The following is an 11251-nucleotide window of genomic DNA, read 5'->3' as shown; positions in this document are numbered from 1 at the left end:
GTGGTGGTATTTCATCACAGGTTGGACTCAGAGGTCTTTTCCAACATGATAGATTCTGTGATTGTCTTATTCAGATTGTCCTTGGGGCTTCCTACTCAAACGCTAGTGTTGTGCTAAAGCAGCTGAGGAAAAGCGGGCTCTGTGATCTTCCTGGAGATAGCAGTTTGTGCATGCCAGCCAGTTCAGTGCAAGATGCTAATCATGATGTTATATATGCATGACAACACCTGTTCTGACTAAGAAAACATTTTATTAAACACTGCTATATTGTATTAAAAAAAAAAAGCAAAAAAAGAAAAAAGAAAAAAAAAAGAAAAAAAAAGCACCACCACTGAAATGCATCTATCTTCAGGGTAGGACATGGCTCCTACATGATGGAGAGCAGCAGCGCTATTTGCTGGCAAAAAAGGCTGTGCAGCAGCAACATTTATTAGACATACAGACTGAATTTTCATTTTGACTAAATACTCTCTGCTGACTGAAATTTGGCTAGAATGGTGGGTGTGCAGATGCATGTCACATAAGCCATGATAATACTGATACCTCATTAGTGTGTTCCATTTTTCTTTCAAACACACCCCCCCGCTTCCTTCATTTTTACTGTGTGAGATGGCATGTGTTGGTAACAGCATCACTCTCCTTTTATATCTGGAGAAAAATTAGGGACAGCTGTACTGTTTTCTGCTTCCCAATGTGGTACTTGACTCTGTGCAACAGAGTCTATACTTCTGAACCCAAAGGAGCCAGAACTCCCACCTCCAAGCTGAGACACTGAGATAACTGCTTTCCAAGCATAAGCAGCTAGACAGAAGGCAGTTAAGAAGCTGAATAGGACCCAGCCAGCAGCCCTGGGGAAGCACAGCATCAGGGGGAGGGAAAAAATGATAAAGTGGGAGAATGTTCTTTTTTCCCCTCTTAGACAGAAGACTTGATTAGTGAGTGTAAATACAATCTAAAAATGCATAGAGGTTTGAAGAAACCCATCTGTTATGGTTTACAATGGGCTGAAATAGCCTTTAGTTCAACAGAAAGCATTTTCTCCTTCACAAAGATGAGTATTGACTTGGGGAGGACTGTCAATTCTCACGTACACTTCTCCACAGAGAGACAAACATACACCATTTTATGGGCAGATAACTTTTACCTTTGTTGTCACATCTTTTGGGAAGATAGAAAAGGGGAACTGATTCCTCCCTCACAAGCAAGCCACCATTCCCACCATTGCAAGAGGCAGTTTTCAATTCGTGTATTACTCCTCCTGGCACTCCTGAATCCATCAAGCTGATAACCTCATCATTCCTGTTACCTGATCTTGTGTCTCCGGTTCTGCCCTCAGCTGACATCTTTTCTTCATCCATCCCTGTTATGTCTTCATTTCCTATGTAACATCATTCATGTCATCTACATGCTAAAGCAAGAAAGAAAAACTTCTTTTTCCTCTGCTAATTCGTGGTATTCTTGAAACCTGAAGAACAGATCTGGAAGTTTTCCACATGCGATGACATCAGCTTACATGTTTTAGAATATTCATGGACATGAGTATGAATTTTTTGTACTCATGAGTATGAATTTGAACTACTCCATATCAAGTAGCTGCTACTGTCAACATGCATTCTAACAATGCAACATTTTCTAAGCTGGAAATCAAAAGTTTTTAGCTTTGAGAGCAATCACATTATGGAACACACCTCCTGCCAGAAAGGTAGGAGGAAAAGAATTGAAATAGTTTTTAGTAGGCTCTGGAATGTCTAACAGACAGCCTGTAAGAGAAAGGTGCAGGATAACATATCCAGTAATGAGATCGGATATGGTCCTGGTGAGACCCTGCTCAGTGTCTCTCATTATGCTGTCTCTACTGCATCCTTGCATCCAAAATGAGTCACAAAGTGGTGTTAGAAACTAAAAATACACAACTGTTAGCCTTAAAGGAACATTCAGGAGACACTGCACCTACGTGCCCAGAGGCAGGATCACATATACTGATGCCACCCAAGCAGGTGTTTTCAGTACCTGTGCTTAACACAGCAGGAATGCTGCCACCTCCTCAGCTCCTGTTACACTGCTCATTGACTGGTAGCAGGGAAGGTTTGCCTCTTTGTAACCTAATTAAGCTTGTTCCATGCTGACCTCTTAGCAGCACATATGGGGAGCTGTCCCCCATATCAAAATGTCCCCCATTTTGCAACGATGACCGGGGGACAGCATCTTCTAACAGCCTTATGTATTTAAGGTTCATTATCATATGCCCTCTTCTGTTTTCTTCCTGTTAGACTCAGTCCTCTTCTTTCAATCCTATGCATTTTGCAGCTCTTACACTGTTTGTTACCTTTCTCCAGTCCAAACCAGACTAATCCTATCTAATTTGGGTGTATTGAGAAAGCAAAAAATTAACCCCTTTGTCATATAGGCAGTGTGCCCTACCAATGCAGCCAAGAATGAAAATTGTCTTTTAATGCAATACTTTCACAATGGCAGTTCATATTTGGTTCACAGCCCTGTAACTCCTCCATGTTTCATTAGTGCTGAAGTCTAGGTAGGTGTTACCCATTTCTTTATTGGTGCCTTTAATTTCTTCCCCTTCTCAGTTCAGTATTTTGCACTAGTTTTATGAAATTTTAGCTGGCTGAATGTGAGCTATTTCTCCAATTTTCCAAAATCCTTTTTTCCCTCTTGTGCCTTCTGTCATACATGATCTTCCAGACTTGAGGCCAACTATGCATTTTATAAACATACTTTATTTGATGATCCAAGTCACTGGGGAAACCAGTTGAGAGATCTATTCTTTGTAAGTCCTCTTGATCTGATGACAACCTACTGATAACTAGTTTCAGAGTGCATACCTGTGACAAATATTGTTTCAAAAAGCCTTACTATCAGGATAGCCTGCACTGCTGGGCTTGTTCTCTCTACTATTTCAGTTACTGTGACAAAGAAAACTAAGTAGTTGACGTGATTTGTTCTTGGCTTTTTCTCTACTGGCTTTTTTGTATTACCAGATTATCTTTAAGTGATAACAAATTGATTATTTAATAATTTTCTCTGCATTTATTGAGGAGATGGGAAGGTAATGACTGAGGAATCAAAGTTTTCAGGAAGGTTTAGGGACACTTACTGATTTTTATCAGGGCAGTGCTGACTTTGAGGGTAATTTAATAGAACAGACATTAAGTCTTCACTACTAATTAAGTCTTCACTAGTAAATTAAGCAACATCAGGAAATGTTCCAAGAATACAAACTTAATAATCAGATTTAAGTGTCAGCACACCCCTGGCATGATTTTATTTGGTCCCACTAGAACTGTCCCAGACAATTTCTAGGAATGATTTGGGAGTTATAGGCAAAGGACCATTCCCAATAGGCTGGTCAATGATGTCACAGTTTCAAAGGTGAAGAGAGTTTTATAATATAGATGTGAGCCATTGCTGCTAGTTTACAGGATGTATCTAGGACAATGTTCCTGGGCCCTCCTGATTTATTACCTTCCTACCTCTTTTTGCATTCTCCATCTGCAAGATTCACTGCGCTTTGTAAGGACAAATTAATCAGTCCTCTGACAAGTCTGAGAGAAAGCTGAGGCCAGATATCTCACTTTATTGATGTGAGGCAGTATCTGACCCAGTCTTCACAGCAATGAAGTAGTTGAGCTAGGACTGAATCAGGGGCCTGACTTCTTATGCTTGGCTATACCATGGGGAGCAGCCCTTTGTGTCCCAAGCCCATCCTTCCCCAGCTTGTTAGGCAATGTCTCAATGGACCATGAGGCAGGAGAGGACCTTCCAGGAACCTTCTGAGAACAGGTGTCCCCCAACATAGTTGAGTGTCCAGCTCTAGCCCAATGTTATGTCTCCTCTCCCCTGCCAGCCCTGCTGTACCACATGCAGCTGGCCACAGCTGGGAGCACAGAAGGAAGGAAATCACTGTGTTGTATCAATGGAGAAACCTCTCTGCAGGGAAAAGCAGAGGTAAGAGCAGGCAGAATGAGCTGGCCTCTAGCCATATACTTGCACCAGTGAAGAGATGGAGGGAACCGTCTTGATGCTGAAGGCAGCCAGGAATGGGGAATCCCTGGGACATGATGACTCCTAACACATTGGAATAAGTAGAATATTTCTCTGGGGCAGAAGTTGTCTGTTGACCTCCTGGGGGAAAAAAAAACTAAGTGCAGATGAGGCAGACAACAAGCTGTGAGGTGACATGAGCTAGAACTGGGCTATGGAGCTTAATTATTCCCCCCTTCCTTCTTGTAGGATCAACATATAAATTCCCTACCTTTTCCCCAAGCTCTGTAAACAGGCATGAAATTGTCTTTTTGCAATGATGACCGGGGGACAAAAATTCCAGTGCAGACATGCCTGCCCCTACCAGCAAAGACAGTAGAATTAAATGCCACCAGGGAGCAGAAGAGGAATAAAAAGCACTGTCAGATTTCAGATGTCTGAAAGATGTTCCTGTAGTGTGGGCTGTTTTTTTTCCTCTGGGAAGATAAATACTGAGAATCCAATGGACTGCATCTTCAGTTTGTGTGTATCATGTTCTCTGCTTCCACCTTGATGGGCTTTACACAGATTCTGGGAACAGCTTGAAATGATAGATTTAATTAAATGAAATTAATCAAAACAACCTACCGGAGACAAAACTGGCATCGGTGAAATGTAGAATTGGACCAAGAAGGGATTCTGTAGTTCAGGCTAATGCCTGTCCTCATCAATAGATTCTGTTTGGATGAAAGCCTGTGTCTTCTACACCTCAGTAAAATATAAGGGGCTCTGAGGAGTTGTGTGCCTCATGCAAGATCACATCTGTCCATGCAGTGCAGTTATTGTGGTGGGAACAGATGTATTCCTGCTTTTCACAGAGCTTGCTTTCATGCTGAATTAAGCTGAACTCCAAATCGTGCTGTGCTAATGTGAAGGAAACAGGAGAACTGGAGCAATGGCTTTTAGAGATGTAATATAAGACAGTTCCACAGGTCCAGTGGATGTGTCCCACCCTGCAGACTTGGAAACAGAGGTACAGATTTGACCAAATGGATTACTGAAATTGGAGATTCCCTTCTGCTCTAGTCTCTGCCCATTCCCCCAGTACATGTCAGCCCAAGTGTTCTTATGCTAGGTACCAGTTTGGAGGCATTGTTTTGGGCCTGTCCTAGTTATTTTTGTTCTGTGCTTTATGAAAGTACTGCTGTCCTCCCTAAACCACACTGCATCATCTTGAGGATCTAAGAAATTGTGTGGGCATAGTTTCTATCTATTGAGCAAGGATAAGAGTGCAGTTACAAGAAAAAAATATCTGTTTGCGTGTGAAGTGGCCAGATATATTGTGGGGATCGGTCCCTTATAAATATCTGAGAAGAAAGAGAGAGAGAGACCTAAGCAGCTTTGTGAAGTGCTGTGTTATTGGGGTCACAACCCTGTGCCTGAGTTCATTCTGCAGCCAGCAGAAGTGCATTCATCACAGAGACAGGGAGCATGATGCAGAGGCAGTACAGTGTCCTACTGATTGCTTGGAAAGTCATGGGGAGCTGTGTATTTCTGAATCAGGGCATGGCTGACTAGAACAGCTTGCCCTGCTTTTAACATTTGCCAAGTATTGAGGGAGGGAAAACATGGCCATCGCAGTGTCCCCAGACAAGTTTGCTTCTGATGTGCTTAACGGATCTTGAAGAGTCTCTTGAGGAGAACCCCCTGGGCTCCCCTGCCAGTTCAAAATTGGGTGATTTGCCTTTATAGCAATGTTTTTAACGTGGAGTCCCCCAGCTATGTTCAGAACCTGAGCCCTTCCTTGGAGTTTTATACCCTTGAATAGGCTCCAGGGAACTAGAAAGTCCTTACTTGGTAAGTAGGCTGTAGGGTGGCAAGATTAGCCTGGTGGTGCAGAGCTCATACACTGCATTTGTGGTCCTGTGCTAGGTGTCTGGTTTCTAGCTCAGTCATCTGGTGCACAGTGTCTCCATTCCTGCCCTTGTCATCCCATTCTCACCTGCTCTACTTCCTTCCCTGTCTGTTAGGAGATAATGGGTGGGTGGCAAATTATCTTCTGTTCCCATCTTGACTTTTTTACTCAATTTATGTATGCCATTCCCCCATCTCCTTGTCCCAGGGGCATTAAGAGCTCCAGTTTCAGATGACAGTGCTTTAAAAGGCATGAGGAAGCTAAATCACAACTGCTGTTGGTCAAAAGCACCATATTCTCTATATAGATTCCCTGGGGAGCTTGCCCTACAAGATTCCAGGTGCTGTTAGTGAAGTGTTCAAGGATTCTGTAGTCTTGCTGACAGAGGCAGGAGAAACCAGATCTGTACCTCTTTCCACATCATCTCTTCTGCAGGCCTGTCATGTGGCAGAGGCTGCTGAGTGCCGTGGCCAATCCTAACAGAGCTGTCAGTTGTTATGAGAGAGGACAGCCATGTAAATGTATTCCCTGGTTCATGTACCTTGCTGTGCAGTCTGAGTCCATTCTCATCTGCAGGGACAGTGAGGGACTTGTCCTCTAATGTGTCCTGTGATTTTCTGAACAGTGAGATGTTTTTTGAAAAGAAAGTGCCTATTATTTATGATAAGCACTGTCCTTCCTAGGCACCCTCCTGCTTCAAAGCCCCTCTTGTTTGTCCTGGTGGTCATCAGGCCCCTGTTCTCCTAGGAGAACATGGGTTGACCCTTTGCTTTTCTTTTTCCCTGAGGTAATGGGAGAGAGGCTTGTAGGGGCAAGGGGTTCTTTGGGCTCCCTGAGGAAGGAAAGGAGTTTGCTCCTACATGAAGATGTCTACAAATGGGAGGTGACAGCCCTGTGCATCCCTGCATGCTCTTGTCTTGTTTAGGTAGGATGAGAGTGATTAGATCCTTCCAGGTCTTTGCTGAGATCCAAGGGAACGTGTGGCTTACTGCCTCTGATCAAAAGGCTAGTAGGGAGTCTGAAAATAGCATTATTTCTCATGCTATCATTTCTGCTTTCTCAAATGACTTACTGGGTGATTGGTGGAGACAAATGCTCCAGAAATGGGAAACTTGCAAGAAATCTGAATGCCCCCAAATCTGAGATGACTGAAGGAATGAAGTCAGACAGACAGACACACACACACACACACACATCATTAGCTGCTAGCCTGCGTGTGAAATCAATTGAGATTTCCTGAGCTGGGATCCAGCTGGCACCCTAATGAAGACTTCTTGTTCTTGCAAGCAGACAATAAAAACCAACCCTGTTACACCCCCAGCTTCCCCAGCCATTTCTGTTATGTAAGTTATTTCTGTTATGTAAATCTGGGTCTTGATCGGTGTTTCTTTAATTGTCTCTATGCACCCACATAAATATACTGTGCGTGTGTTTACACAAAATCCATCTATTTATCTACCCCAGAAACCATTTTGCTGGGAGACAGTATGGTCTCCTGAATTTTTTATGGCTCTGCTTAGGTTGGAAATAATCCAAAGGTCAAACTGTGCTGTATCTCCAGTCACCTTGTCAGTCAGCACTGAGCATGGGTCTCTGATACTTTCTGAATCTCCAGATCGCCCACAGGGCACTAAATTACAGCTATTACACTGCAATTCACTGTACAGTTTTATTCTTTGATACACTACCTGCCTTTGTCTGTCTGCATAACAGCGAGAGAAGTATGCATTATTTACCAGGCTAAGTACGCTGCTGCTGCTACTGAGGGAAAAAAAAAAAAAAAAAGAGAACAGGAGCAGGCTTGAAATATAAAAAGGTGGCACAAATACAGCTTCCTGGGAAATGGTTTCACAGCTATGTAAAACTTTCTGAAATATTGCTGTGCCTTTTGCTCCCTTCACAGAGGTGTCTGTGGCCTCCCAAAGTTCTTTAGGAAGAACAGAGGTTCTGCGGCAGATGGGAAGTCCAGTCTGGCCAGTGCCCTGGCTTCAGGAGGACCCCATGGCAAGTGCTGTGCCTGATGGGGAAGAATAATGAGAAGCACATAGTGAGGAGATCAGGTTGCTGTTCCTCTCTTCATGGGATACTCCAGGCTCATCAGTTGCCCTGTGTTTCTTCTGTTTTGGTCAGAAATCCTTCTGGGCACTAAGAAACCATTCCTGTGTTACTTCAGTTGATATGTTCCAGCCTTTCTTCAACCTAGCCATGGTTTGTATTCCCTCCAGGTTGTCCCTTTGAACCTTAAACCTACTGGTCCAGGGATCTGGGGAATAAAATCAGTTTCAGAAGATTTCCATATAGTGCAGAGATTATCAAAAAAGTGCTTCCTCTACTTTGACAGCCTGAGAATATCAGGCTTTGCTGCCCTGTATTGGCTGCTGTGTCCTTTGGGCTTCATTCCAGGGCAAGAGTCTGTCTGCCAGGCAGCTTTGGAACGTGCCTGGGTGGAGCTGCCTGGGTGATGCTGCCCCTGGCTGACCTGCTGAAAGGCAGCTCCAGGCTTCCCTGTAGTGTAAACAGCTGGTGGAGGTGACAAGGCAGAGCCAGCCAAATCCTGTCAGGAAGGCAGGAGTCAAGGCCAGCCCAGAAAGAGCCAGCCTGGGGATATGAGGGTTTGCTGTTTCCACCTGGTGAGGAGGTGGTATGTGCATGGTGACCCAATTGTTTCTCTTCTTCCCTGCAGATGTTCCCTTCATTTCTCCCTCATCAGCTGGCAGCAACAGCCTGACCAGCTTGCTGTGTCTCTGGTTTAGGCACTACACATAGCAATGGTCAGACATCACCTTATCCATCAGGTTGTGAGTATACTGGGTGTACTGCAGGGAGAGTGAAAACAGCTCTGAACAAGCCACCTGAAGGAAGAACTGAGTGGAGTCATGCACTCAGACCAGCTCCTGGTCTTTTAGTTGTTGAGATAAGCTACAGACCGCATGGTTTTAAATCTAGTCTGTGGTCAGGAGTTTGCCTACTGTTTGAATGTCTTGAGGCAGATTTGGAAGCAAGAGAGAGTTGGGGCTCTGATTACTGCAGAGTTGGTTGAAACAGCATCATCCTGTATTGTGGCAGTCACTGTTCTGATTGCTTCCACTCTCCCTAGTGATTGGAGCCTTATTCACTTTCTTTCTATCTGCTTTCCGTCTCACCTGGTCCCATTATTGCTCAGCAATACAAAGTAGATTGCAGGTTGCTTTCTCTGTTTTGCTCCCAAAGCAGTCCTTACAGGAGATGTATTTCTGATTGAAGTTCTTCCCTGTCAATTGCTGCAGGGATGGTTTCTACACAGCATGAAGACACTTGTGAAATTGCTAGCAAGAGATGGCTGTGTTTCCCTGAGGCTCAGGCTCCCACTTATTTCCTTTTCCTGCCAATGCAATACTGTCCCTATTTTAGAGATGCTTTGCAACCCCTTCTGTTTTTGGAGGCTCCTGAAGTGGAAGCATCAAAGCAACCCATGGAGGAATGTCCCCAGCCTTCTCCCTTCAACAAGCAAGACTGCAGGCTGGGGCATCCTAGATAGGCATCTTCCTGAAATCAGTGCTGAGAACTGAGTGTTTTCCCTTTCCCTGCTGAGATAAACCAGTCCTGGGTGAACCCCAAAGACTGTTTCCAAAACACAAAGCTTCAATTGTCTTCCTGTCCCTTGTGGGGAGCTGGGCTCAGGCCACCAACTGTGGGCTGTGCTGGGCAATGTTGCTCTCCCTTGGGCCTGAACAGTTCTGACAATGGGAACAGGAATTGAACCCACACTTGGATGAGACACTTACAGCTCCCTTGCTGAGAGCCCATTCCAGCCAGCCTCTCAGCATTTGTTTCAGGTTGGCAGTATATTTTTTAGCCCAGTCAAAGTGTGTTCAATTATTGGAACTCCTAGGAGACCAGGTGAACCTGTGCATACAGGTTAAACACAGTTTGAAGTTTGGATGGGGTCCTATCTACAGGCTGTGCTGGAGGAATGGAGGCGCATCTTTTTTGTTGCTGGTTATGGATGCTGCTCTAGCAGAGCAATGTAGATCTAGTCCAAGAGACTTTTTAGCTCAGCTGGGAGGTGGTTCAGGAACAGTTTGACGTGTTCCTGCCTTGTTTCAAAGGTGACACTACAGGATGCTGGTGTGAAAAGGGAATTCCCTTTGCCATGATGTTTTCCTTCTGGGCACAGCTGAGGCTGTGGCTGTGGCTGTGTGAAGCAGACTAATAACCTTATTACCTTCTCCTCTCAGACTGTCTGTCTGATGAATGTAAAGAAGTGAAACATCAACACTCCATCCCATTCTTCATCTGATATTATCTCCTTGTGTCTCAGACCTGAGAAGAGCTTTAAGTGTCCAAAAGCTCCTCTGTCTTTTCCAATTAGAGCAGCCGGAAAACTGATTCTCCAGCCTCACTTATTAGGTACAAAGTGGGCTGATTCAGTGGGCTGATTCCTCTCCCAGGAAAAATATGGCCCCTTCATGCTCTTCTGATGGCTCTGAACCTGGGCAGCCTGCACATTGAGATGAGGCCAGATACAGCTGTCTTTGCTGCTTCAGGTTGTGTCTCACAGCCATTGCCTTGGCTGTGACTGTGGAATTGTCAGGCAGGAGGGAGACCACGGTGTGGAGGAAGAGGCCACAGCACAAGGCTTCCGTTTTCTTTTCTAATTTGGAATTTGAACTGTGTGTGGCACATGCAGGTGGCATTTGAATGCTTTTTGATAATTTTACAAAAGGACTCCACTGTTCCTAGATTTCACAACCAGGAAAGAGAAGGAAATTAGCCGAACTACTTAGGTCCGGCTTCCAATATCCAGTCCTTAAAATGACATGAAGCATGTTGCTTCAGAGATACTGTCAGGGTTTGGAAGAGGATGAAGAAGGGTCATGAAACACAGTGAGACATCTATAGGGGAAACATGTAGACAAAGCTGGTTTGCATACCAGCTGCTGCTAAGACTGACAAACATGGCTTTGCCACATTTTGCTCCCAGGTAGAGAGGACTTGGGTGTTTTCCACACATGTTCATCCCTGCAGTTTAACTCAAGAAGGGTGCCGCGGCGGCAGAAAGCCCGGAGCACCGTGACTTCTCCAGAGGCAGCCTTAAGAAAGGCTGGGCCAAAGCGTGTGTGAGCAGCTTCGAGCAGTGAAGTGATTCCAGCTCAACTCAGTAATAGTAGAGTGATTTCAGCTCAGCTCGGCTCAGCTCAGCGGCGGCGGCAGGCAGGCGACACAAGAAGCAGGGACGAGATAGCTGGTCCAGCGTTCCACTGAGGCACAACCTTTATTTAGGCAGAGCTTCAGTGAAGGGTGCCAGTAACAGTGAATCTCCCAAACAGGGGAAAACCCGGGATATTTATGGGGAAGGAGAGGGGCGGGGGGAAGCCC

Source organism: Pseudopodoces humilis, chromosome 3 (genome assembly GCF_049639895.1).
Source record: "Pseudopodoces humilis isolate 2021_Gansu_Grassland_sample_001 chromosome 3, ASM4963989v1, whole genome shotgun sequence".
NCBI lineage: Eukaryota > Metazoa > Chordata > Aves > Passeriformes > Paridae > Pseudopodoces > Pseudopodoces humilis.
Note: the sequence above shows the minus strand (reverse complement) of the source record.